The 8,727-nt window shown below is 38.8% G+C and overlaps 1 pseudogene; it reads right to left on the reverse strand.

Annotated features, from left to right (window-relative positions):
• Nucleotides 1–7,458: 7,458 nt before the first annotated feature.
• Nucleotides 7,459–8,510, reverse strand: LOC118635438 (annotated as a pseudogene).
• Between the last annotated feature and the right edge of the window lie 217 nt (nucleotides 8,511–8,727).

An 8,727-nucleotide genomic window follows, 5' to 3' on the forward strand; every position in this document is an offset into this window, starting at 1 on the left:
TTGTGTATGTTCCGGAGCACTGAACCTGGCCTTTGCCTGACATCATGGTCTGCTTGTCCTCAATTATGAGAACTACAGAAAAAATGGATGTTCTGGGCCACAGCTTTCTCACTGCTGCCCCTTTGTGACCTACTTCAGCTGCTAGTACTCACTGACCCTTGTCCCACCAAGACAGAAATAATTTGTGTGTGTGTGTGTGTGTGTTTCAGCTGCCTGGAAGGAGGGCTGAGTTTTCTTTCTATCTGAGGTCCTTGTACAGTGGCTGGGACACTGCATAAGTGATGGAGGAGTGAATGGAGGATCCACCATATACCCAGTATTTAAGAAAGCAGCCATCATTTGTGGGATAATCACAGTGGGAGTAGGGGGAACATTGTGAACAGCAGTCACACATCATTCTTCTCTGGCCATTTAAGCAAGAGCACCAATCATTTTAATTTTAGCTAACATGCTGAAGGATGATTGAGCTGTACATCTTTTTTTTAAATTTTTTTTATTTATTTTTTAGAGAGAGAGGAAGGGGGATTGAGCCCACAACCCGGGCATGTACCCTGACTGGGAATTGAACCAGTGACCTCTTGGTGCATAGGTCGATGCTCAACCACTGAGACACACCAGCTGGGTGAGCTGTACATTTTTAGAGGGTCCTGTCACTAGGCTTCATCCTAATTTATGAGAAAATTAATCAGGCCCCAATGCTTCATCTTCTACTGGGTTCAATATAAAGTAGACAATCATGAAAACAACTCCTGAAGATTATACATTAGGTTAGGAAGGCAAAAACATAGAAGTAAGAGGCACTGAGCTCCCTGCCCAAGTGGATAGTGTGATTGCTGAAGAAATTAAATCGACCCACAAGGATAACTCTAATCTAAGAACACTTTCAAAGACAGGAAAGCACATGTGTTGAGACAGAGAACCCACTATGTTTTGAGGTATTAAGAAGAGTTCAGGTAAAGGCTTTAGCAGAGGTCTCTTTCCCAGAGGAGAGTTTGGATCTGGACCAGGAAGGTGGGTAGAGACATCAATTAGAAGATGGTAGGAAGCCAGGACCTGTAAAAAATCCTGAGAGAAATGGTGAATTGGAGGGAGTGGCAGAGGGTACAAAACCCACAAATACCAAGGGATTGAGTGAAGACCAGGACTTCCTCAAAATTGTCCATTCTGGATCTGATTTTCATGAAGAGCAACTCTGCCCCTGAAGAAGACATTTAGAACATGTTAAGTGAATTGAAGCTGTGTCCTGGGAGAAAGCAAATCATTTTGGGGAGTCCAGAAAGCTTATAAACATCTGTGCAGTAAAATCTAAGATAGATACCCAACAGTGATCCTATCTGCTATAAATTCCTGTGGAACTTTTGAACCTACAGGGAAACCAGCAAGATAAAAGTTATGGAGTTTGTGGACAAAATTAATAATGTTGACTTCTTGTCTTACAGGTCACAGTATAAAGAGGCCCTGGGAGAAGAGGACAGAATCCATGCCAGAATTTAAGGCAATACTGATGCTGATGTCATGGCCAGTGCTGATGCCAGGACCATTGCTAGTGACACAGCTGGTGCCCGTGCCGTGGCCAGCAGCAGATACAGTAAAGCCTGAGGCATACTCTTCACTTTTTGTTTGAAGTGGGCAAATATGCTGCAATGAAAAGTGGTGAAGAATTCAGTGTGTATGTCAGGAGGAAGACAGCATATTCCATTGGTGTTGGCTATGGACTAAATTGTGTCACTTCAAATTTATGTGTTGAAGCCCTAAGCCCCAATGCAATTGTACTTATAGATAGGACTTATTAAATGAGGTCATAAGGGTAGAACCGTAATCTAATAGGATTAGTGCCCTTATAAGAAGAGACACAAGAGAATTCAATCTCTCTGTCCCTATGTGATCACACCAAGGAATGGCCACGTGAGGGCAGCAAGAAGGTGGCTGTCTACAAGCCAGGAAGAATGCTCTCACCAGAAACTGACCATGCTGGCTCCCGGATCTCAGGCTTCCAGCCTCCAGAACTGTGAGAAAATTCATTTCTGTTGTTTAAGGCACCCAGCTTATGGTATTTTGTTATGGCAACCCAAGCTGACTAATATAGTATTCCTAATCCGTTAATGATTTACCGTTATTTGGTATCATTTATTTAGAGTGTTGTTTGCTTTAATGTAATGTTCCATTCACTTCAGAATCTAGATTTATTTATGAATGGGTCAAATATTTTATTGTTCTTTCCCAAGTATTGAGTAAAAATTCTGCTATTTTTGGAAACTTGCTATTATATTCTGTGATCTGTAACAGATTACATGGTGTTAAAATAGACTGCTTCTTGAAAATGTACAAGAAATTCACCAGTAAACTGTTTGGATCCAGAGAAAAAGTATAAATAAGGTTATGTCCTGGCTTTCCCCTTTTGTTTTAGTATATTGTTCTTTAAATGTATAAACACATGGATTTACTTAATTACCCAAGAATATAGAGAAAATAAAAGCCTGATAAATTAAACATAATGCCCATTGTGTCATTTATCAACCATTGATTGAGTATCTGCTGTGTAAGTGGATTTGCTAAGTGTTGGTGATATAAGGATAGATTATATGTCACCAAAGAGAAAAGTAGAAATTTATAAACCTCAAATTACTGGTATTGGTTAAAGGGGATAGTATAGGAAGAAGTAAGAAGAAATAAGACAAATTGTTTAAAAAAAAACAAGTGTATAAGGTAATTACATATATATGTGTGTGTATATTTGTGCGTGTGTGTGTGCAAGAAATGGTGCATTAAAGAATATTCAGTGTATTCATTATTTTTGCCATAACAAACTACCACAGACTTGATTTCTTAAAAAACAAAACAAACCAAAAAAAAAAAAACAACCAAAAAATGCTGATTTTTTTTTTTTTTTTGAGGAAATTTCATACTGTTTTCCATAGTGGCTGTACCAGTTATAGTTTTCATGGTCAGAAATCTGACAACAGCATGTTTAACTGGTTTCTCTGCTTAGGGTTTCACAAGGCTGAGATAAAAATACAGATAGGGCTGCATTCCTCTCTGGAGACTCTGGGGAAGAGTCTGCTTCTCAACTCATTCAGGTTGTTGGCAGAATTTAATTTGTGGTTGTAGGACTGAGGTTCTCATTTCGCACAGGCTGTCAGCCAAGATCCTTTCTCCCAGGAACTTCAGATTGCTTGCACTCTTTCTCACATGGCCTACTCCATCTTCAGAGCAGCAATGGCCTGTCAAGTCCTCAGGTTCCAAATCTCTCTGAGTTCCTTTTTTGTTCTCACTCTCTACTTTAAAAGGCTCATGTGATTACAAAGAGTCCACCTGCAAAATCCAGGATAATCACTCTATCTTAAGGTCAACTGATCAATAACTTTAATTATATCAACAAAGTCCTTTTTTGCCATGGAATATAACATACACACAGGATTGAATAACATTAAGGAATGAAAATCATGGGAGCCAAAAAATCTGTCTCTCACAGTCAGCAAAATATTAATTGAAGTCACCTCAAAGTAGAGAAATTTTAAATAATCTTTACTTTTGTTCACATACATTCCTGAGTTGTTTGAATTTTGAAAATAATTCACATGTACTAATTATAATCAGGGGGGAAACTATTTATTCCATAGGGAAATAAAGTATACTAGGATGAGTCCTGGTTCTTCATTATGAATTAATGTTTGGTGGTGGGGGTGGAAATCTGCAGCTATCCAGTAGCTGTGCATCTAGAGGATATTCTATCCTACCCCATCACTCCCTTGCTTAAGATTATTCAACTGCTTATCTTACTTTTATAATCTGGGAAATGGTTAGAGCAATTTTTGTGAATTGAAGCATAGGTGGGGAACAATATGTCACTCCAACATAGGTACCCAAGATGGTGTTACTGAGCCTTTGCACCAGGTTATATGGCTTGAATTTTCCAAGCTGTTTCCAGGAGATCATTTCCAGCAGAGTTCTATGGAGACAAGCCCAGAAAAGCCCAGGTTTTTCACAGTCCTTTGGAGGAGAACAAGAGGACTAGTGCCCAGGTATCATGTGCTGGTTAACAAGCCAGTAAACTTATTTTCCTGGCCATTCTCAGGCCCATCCAGAGAGAGATAAGAGCAAACCCATCTGTTGGCTGGTGCTTTTAAGGCTAAGGGTTAATGTTTCTGAGAATCCAGTCTTCCAGGTCAAAATCATTCTTGTTTTCCCATAAGAAAGTAGTATAAATCAGGTCTATGGGGAATGAAACAAGTCTTTCATGTCCTTTTTAATAACTGGCAAGGTGACTGACTTAAATATTCTCTGTGGAGGAAGGGGAGAATCTGTGTCCTATTAGGAGCTTTGTGGAGTTGACAGAGTGGAGGTTATCTTCAAGTTCCAAGTTCAGTACTATGTAAGGATAAACAGAAACCTGCAATGTAGCCAGGACCATTCTCAGCCACAGCTGAGTAAAGGCCACCAGAAGTCCTCTTTTTAGGCAAGGAAAGTCTATTTTGGGCAGACTTTGAAGAGACACTGTGAATGTTCCAATTCAGGAGAGGTCTTCTCTTTGGTGTAGTGTAGAATTTAATTCCATATAAGGAAAATGAATAGAAAAACATGTTTTTGTGCGTTTATACTTATACATTTATTTATTTATTCCTTTATGGATTTTTAGAGAGAGAGGAAGGGACAGGGAGAGAAAGAGAGAAACATCTATGAAAGAGAACATCAATTGGCTGCCTCCAGCATGCCCTCCACTGGGTATTTGGCCCACAACTTGGGCATGTGCCCTGACTAGGAATTGAACTGGTGACCTCCTGGTGCATGGGGTTGATGCTCAATCACTGAGCCACACCGGCCGGGCATATATACTTACACATTTAAATATCTAGCTCTGTATGGAGCATAGGCTGAAGTGTTCACAGTAGTCACCTCTTATAGTAAGGGTCAGAAAAATCTGAGGGAGATGCCCCTCATTTTACACTTATGTGTGCCATCTGAAAATTTTAACTGATGCTTGTATTATGGAAGAGAATGACCATGGCATCAATGTCAGGGCCTAGCAACCTGTCCCTTAGTTTTGTGTCTTACCTTGTCAGTGGTGATGACCAAAGGCTTGCCAAAGGCAGTGTTTCCTGGCCTTTGGAGAGACTCTCAGTCCCGGGCTCAGCAACCTCTGCTGTTTTAAATATTGTTTGCTCCCTTAAATAGCAAATTCCCCATGGAACCACCACAGCAACTGAGAACTTAGGGGTTTTGGTGAGATTTCTTCGTCCTACAGAAAAGAAACAGACTCCTTCTACAGCACGTCCTTAAATAACGCCATTTTCATTTAATGTTGTTTCATTATAACATTGATGAGATGCCATAGAAACTTGACTCTTCTTTGGATCAGTGAACCTGTAGCAAAATCAGGTTTGTTATAAGTCATTTTGCTTAAAGTTGTAGAACCTATCAATAATGTTAAGTTAGGACTTACTGTACTGACCCCTCATGGGATTGTCTAGGAAATCAGACTTACTATATGGGAAAGCAGCAGCAAGGTCACCAGGGAGTTGTACATCATGCATTAGTAAGACATGATGAGAAGGTAAGTCTGGAAGGAATCCTGGTAGCCACGAGCTGAGTTTCTCACTATGCAGAGTACAAAGTAGTGAGACTTTCTATAATCTGCCTTTGCCCGCCCTTAGACCGCACAAAGGACCTGCTTGATCAAAAGTGAATATATTTCTGGTGTGTGACAATGCCTGTGTTTCTGCTTCTCAGAGCTCATCTTTGTCTTTCTCTAGTTTATTTTTTCTTTTTCTTTTTTCTTTTTGCGGGGCCTCCTAGCCGTGTTTGCAAGTTTCAGACTCAAAGTCATGTTTCAGCTCACCGAGCAGAGCAGCAACAACAACAAAGCCCCAACTAAAGAAATTATTCTGGGAATTCTTCCAATTTATTTAACAGGGTAAAGCCTACATTGTTTTTCAAATATTTAGCAGCCAATTATGGATTATATAAGAAAATATCCAAGAAACACACATATTAGATGATTTTATTGTGAAATGTTATATATAATACACCCTCATGTTTGTCAAGAAATAGAACATTACAGCCTTCCAGATGCTTCCTGTGTCCTCTTCCTACTCCCTAAGTTTTCATTTTTAATTTAAGGATAGTACTAAATATGTATTAGCAAATTGCAGTATAATATATAAAACATATATGTGCAATTATAATAGTAATTATAAAACATACACTTGTGTAATCACTACTAAACTTAAAGAATAGAACACTTCATGTAATTTGTAAACCCTTAGTGTGTTCCTTTTCAAATACATCCCCCATTTCATCAAACTTAAAGGTACCTCTTTCCTGACTTTTGTAAGTCTTCACCTTGTTTTTATTGATTCTTTTATGATCTTTATTTGTACCCCTAAACACTATAGTTTTGCCTGTTCTTAAACTTTTTAATATGCACATCATACTTTATGTTTACTCCTTTTGTTAATTTTGCTCACTATAATGAAAGTCATTTATCTTTATGCTATGAGCTGTAATTACTTGTTCAGATATATTGATCAGTTCTAATAATGAAGATTATTTATATCCTTTCCAGTTTTACAGTGATGCTATAAATAGAAAAGAATCAAACCCACAAACAAAACTTTACATTAAAGGAATTCTCATATATTGGATACTTTGTCAATATTTTTAATGTTTTAAATAACAGCTTTATTATTTTAAAAAATTTATTATACATGCAAAAGAGTTTTTGACTTTTGACAAAATGTTTAATGTTCACAGAATATTATTTTTTCTATTGATTAAGATCACTTTGTATGGTTTCAGCTTGAAAGCTGCTCAATTACTGAGCAAATAGAGGACTGGCTTGTTCCCTAACTTCTTATTCCTCTTTGGTATTCTTGACCTACTGCATTACTGCATAATATTTAGAATTACCTTGCTAAATGCCACACAAAATGATTGTTGGGTTCTTGTTTGTGATTACATTGAATTTTTAAAATAATTCAGAGAGAACTGACATTTTTACAATATTGTTTCCTAGTCAGTGAATATAGCATATTTTTCTATTTCTTGAAGCTATTATTATTATCTATCTTCGTTTACTAGGGTTTCAGTAACAAAGTACCATATACTGGGTTGTTTAAATAACAGAAATTTATTGTCTGACAGTTCTGGAGGCTAGAAGTTCAAGATCAAGGTGTCAGCAAAGTTGATTCCTTCTGAGGGCTGTGAGGGAGAATTTATCTTATGCCTCCCTACTAGCTTCTGGCAGTTCCTTGGCTTGTGAAAGTATAACTCCAATCTTCTCCTGACAGTCCCTCATGTAAATACCTATGTACAAATTCCTTCTTTATATAAGGACATCAGTCATATTGATTAGGGGCCTACCCTACTCTAGTATTATCCAGTTCCAAAGCCACTTCCACATTTGTAGGTATTTGTTACAACAACACCCTACTTTTTGTTACCACATTCTATATTAGTTTGCTAGGGCTGCCATAACAAAGTACCATGAACTTGAATCATGATGTCCAACTTATCTAATTTAACATAGATGGGATCATCATACTTCACAAGGAAGACTTTGATTTCCTGCTTTAAGATTTAAGGTCTTTTCTGGACAATTAGGTTGATGTTCCTCAGGGTGACATACTGCGCCTCTGGCTCACCAGACAGCAAAGAGACAAGTGGAGGAGCCAACTTCTTCAGCAGCATATTGCAGTAGTTAGAGTCCTTGGGTACAAATCTAGAAACTTCACTAGGACTTTTACTGCTGACAGCACCACTGCCGAGTTGGCATGAGATAGCCAGGGAATTACCCACTCACAGATGCTCTGAGCCTCCTGGTCATCTTTAGGGTTATAATGGACAGGCAGTCCAGGATGAAAATCTGGCCCCATTCAGTGCACTCACACAGGGTTGTCAGCAGCTTATCAATGTTCTGTGGGTTCAGATCAAGTAAGTTGCTCTTTGGGTGAGATTCACTGATTTCAGGCAATGCTGCTACAGCATTAGCCATCATTGGACTTGAATCTGCTATGAGATCCTGCAGAGAATCCAGAAATCCTTGATCGTCCACCATTTGAGTATTGATATCATGGAGTTTTGCCACACAGATTGCTGCTGTTTTCCGAACATAGGGATCTTCATCCTTCAAGCACTTCAGGAGGGGCTCACAGAGATACTCTGTAATCTTGTCCACCCAGATGTACCCCATGATTCTGATTGCAAGGCTCCTAATCAGAGGATTGGGATCTTCATAATTCTTCACAAAGCTGTTGACAGCCATAATGACCATGTCTCGCTGACTCTTGGCAGAGTTCATCAGGTAGAGATACACAAGTTCCTTTAGTTCCAGGTGGTCAGTCTGCATACAGTTCACTAGACCTGGAAAGAGAGAGCTAACACCTTTCCCCACAGTCTTAGCAGCAATCACTTTCTTCACAGACTCTTTCCTCTTTTTTTCTTTTCATTGAGTTCAGCTTTTAATTAAAAACTTTCTCTATCTTATTGTTTGTGAAGTACTTAGAGTCAGTCATGGTGTTGGCTTTTTAATGTGCACAGGAGGCAAGCTCTGCCTATTTATTTATTTATTTATTTATTGTGGTATGTGCCACTAGCAGGAACCAAACCCGGGACTCTCTGGTCCGCAGGCTGATGCTCAACCACTGAGCCAAACTGGCCGGGGCGCTCTGCCTATTTTTAAAATTGGGTTGTTTGTCTTCCTTTTGTTGAGTTGTGTAAGTACTTTATATA

Source organism: Molossus molossus, unplaced genomic scaffold, assembly GCF_014108415.1.
Source record: "Molossus molossus isolate mMolMol1 unplaced genomic scaffold, mMolMol1.p scaffold_m16_p_2, whole genome shotgun sequence".
Taxonomy (NCBI): Eukaryota; Metazoa; Chordata; class Mammalia; order Chiroptera; family Molossidae; genus Molossus; species Molossus molossus.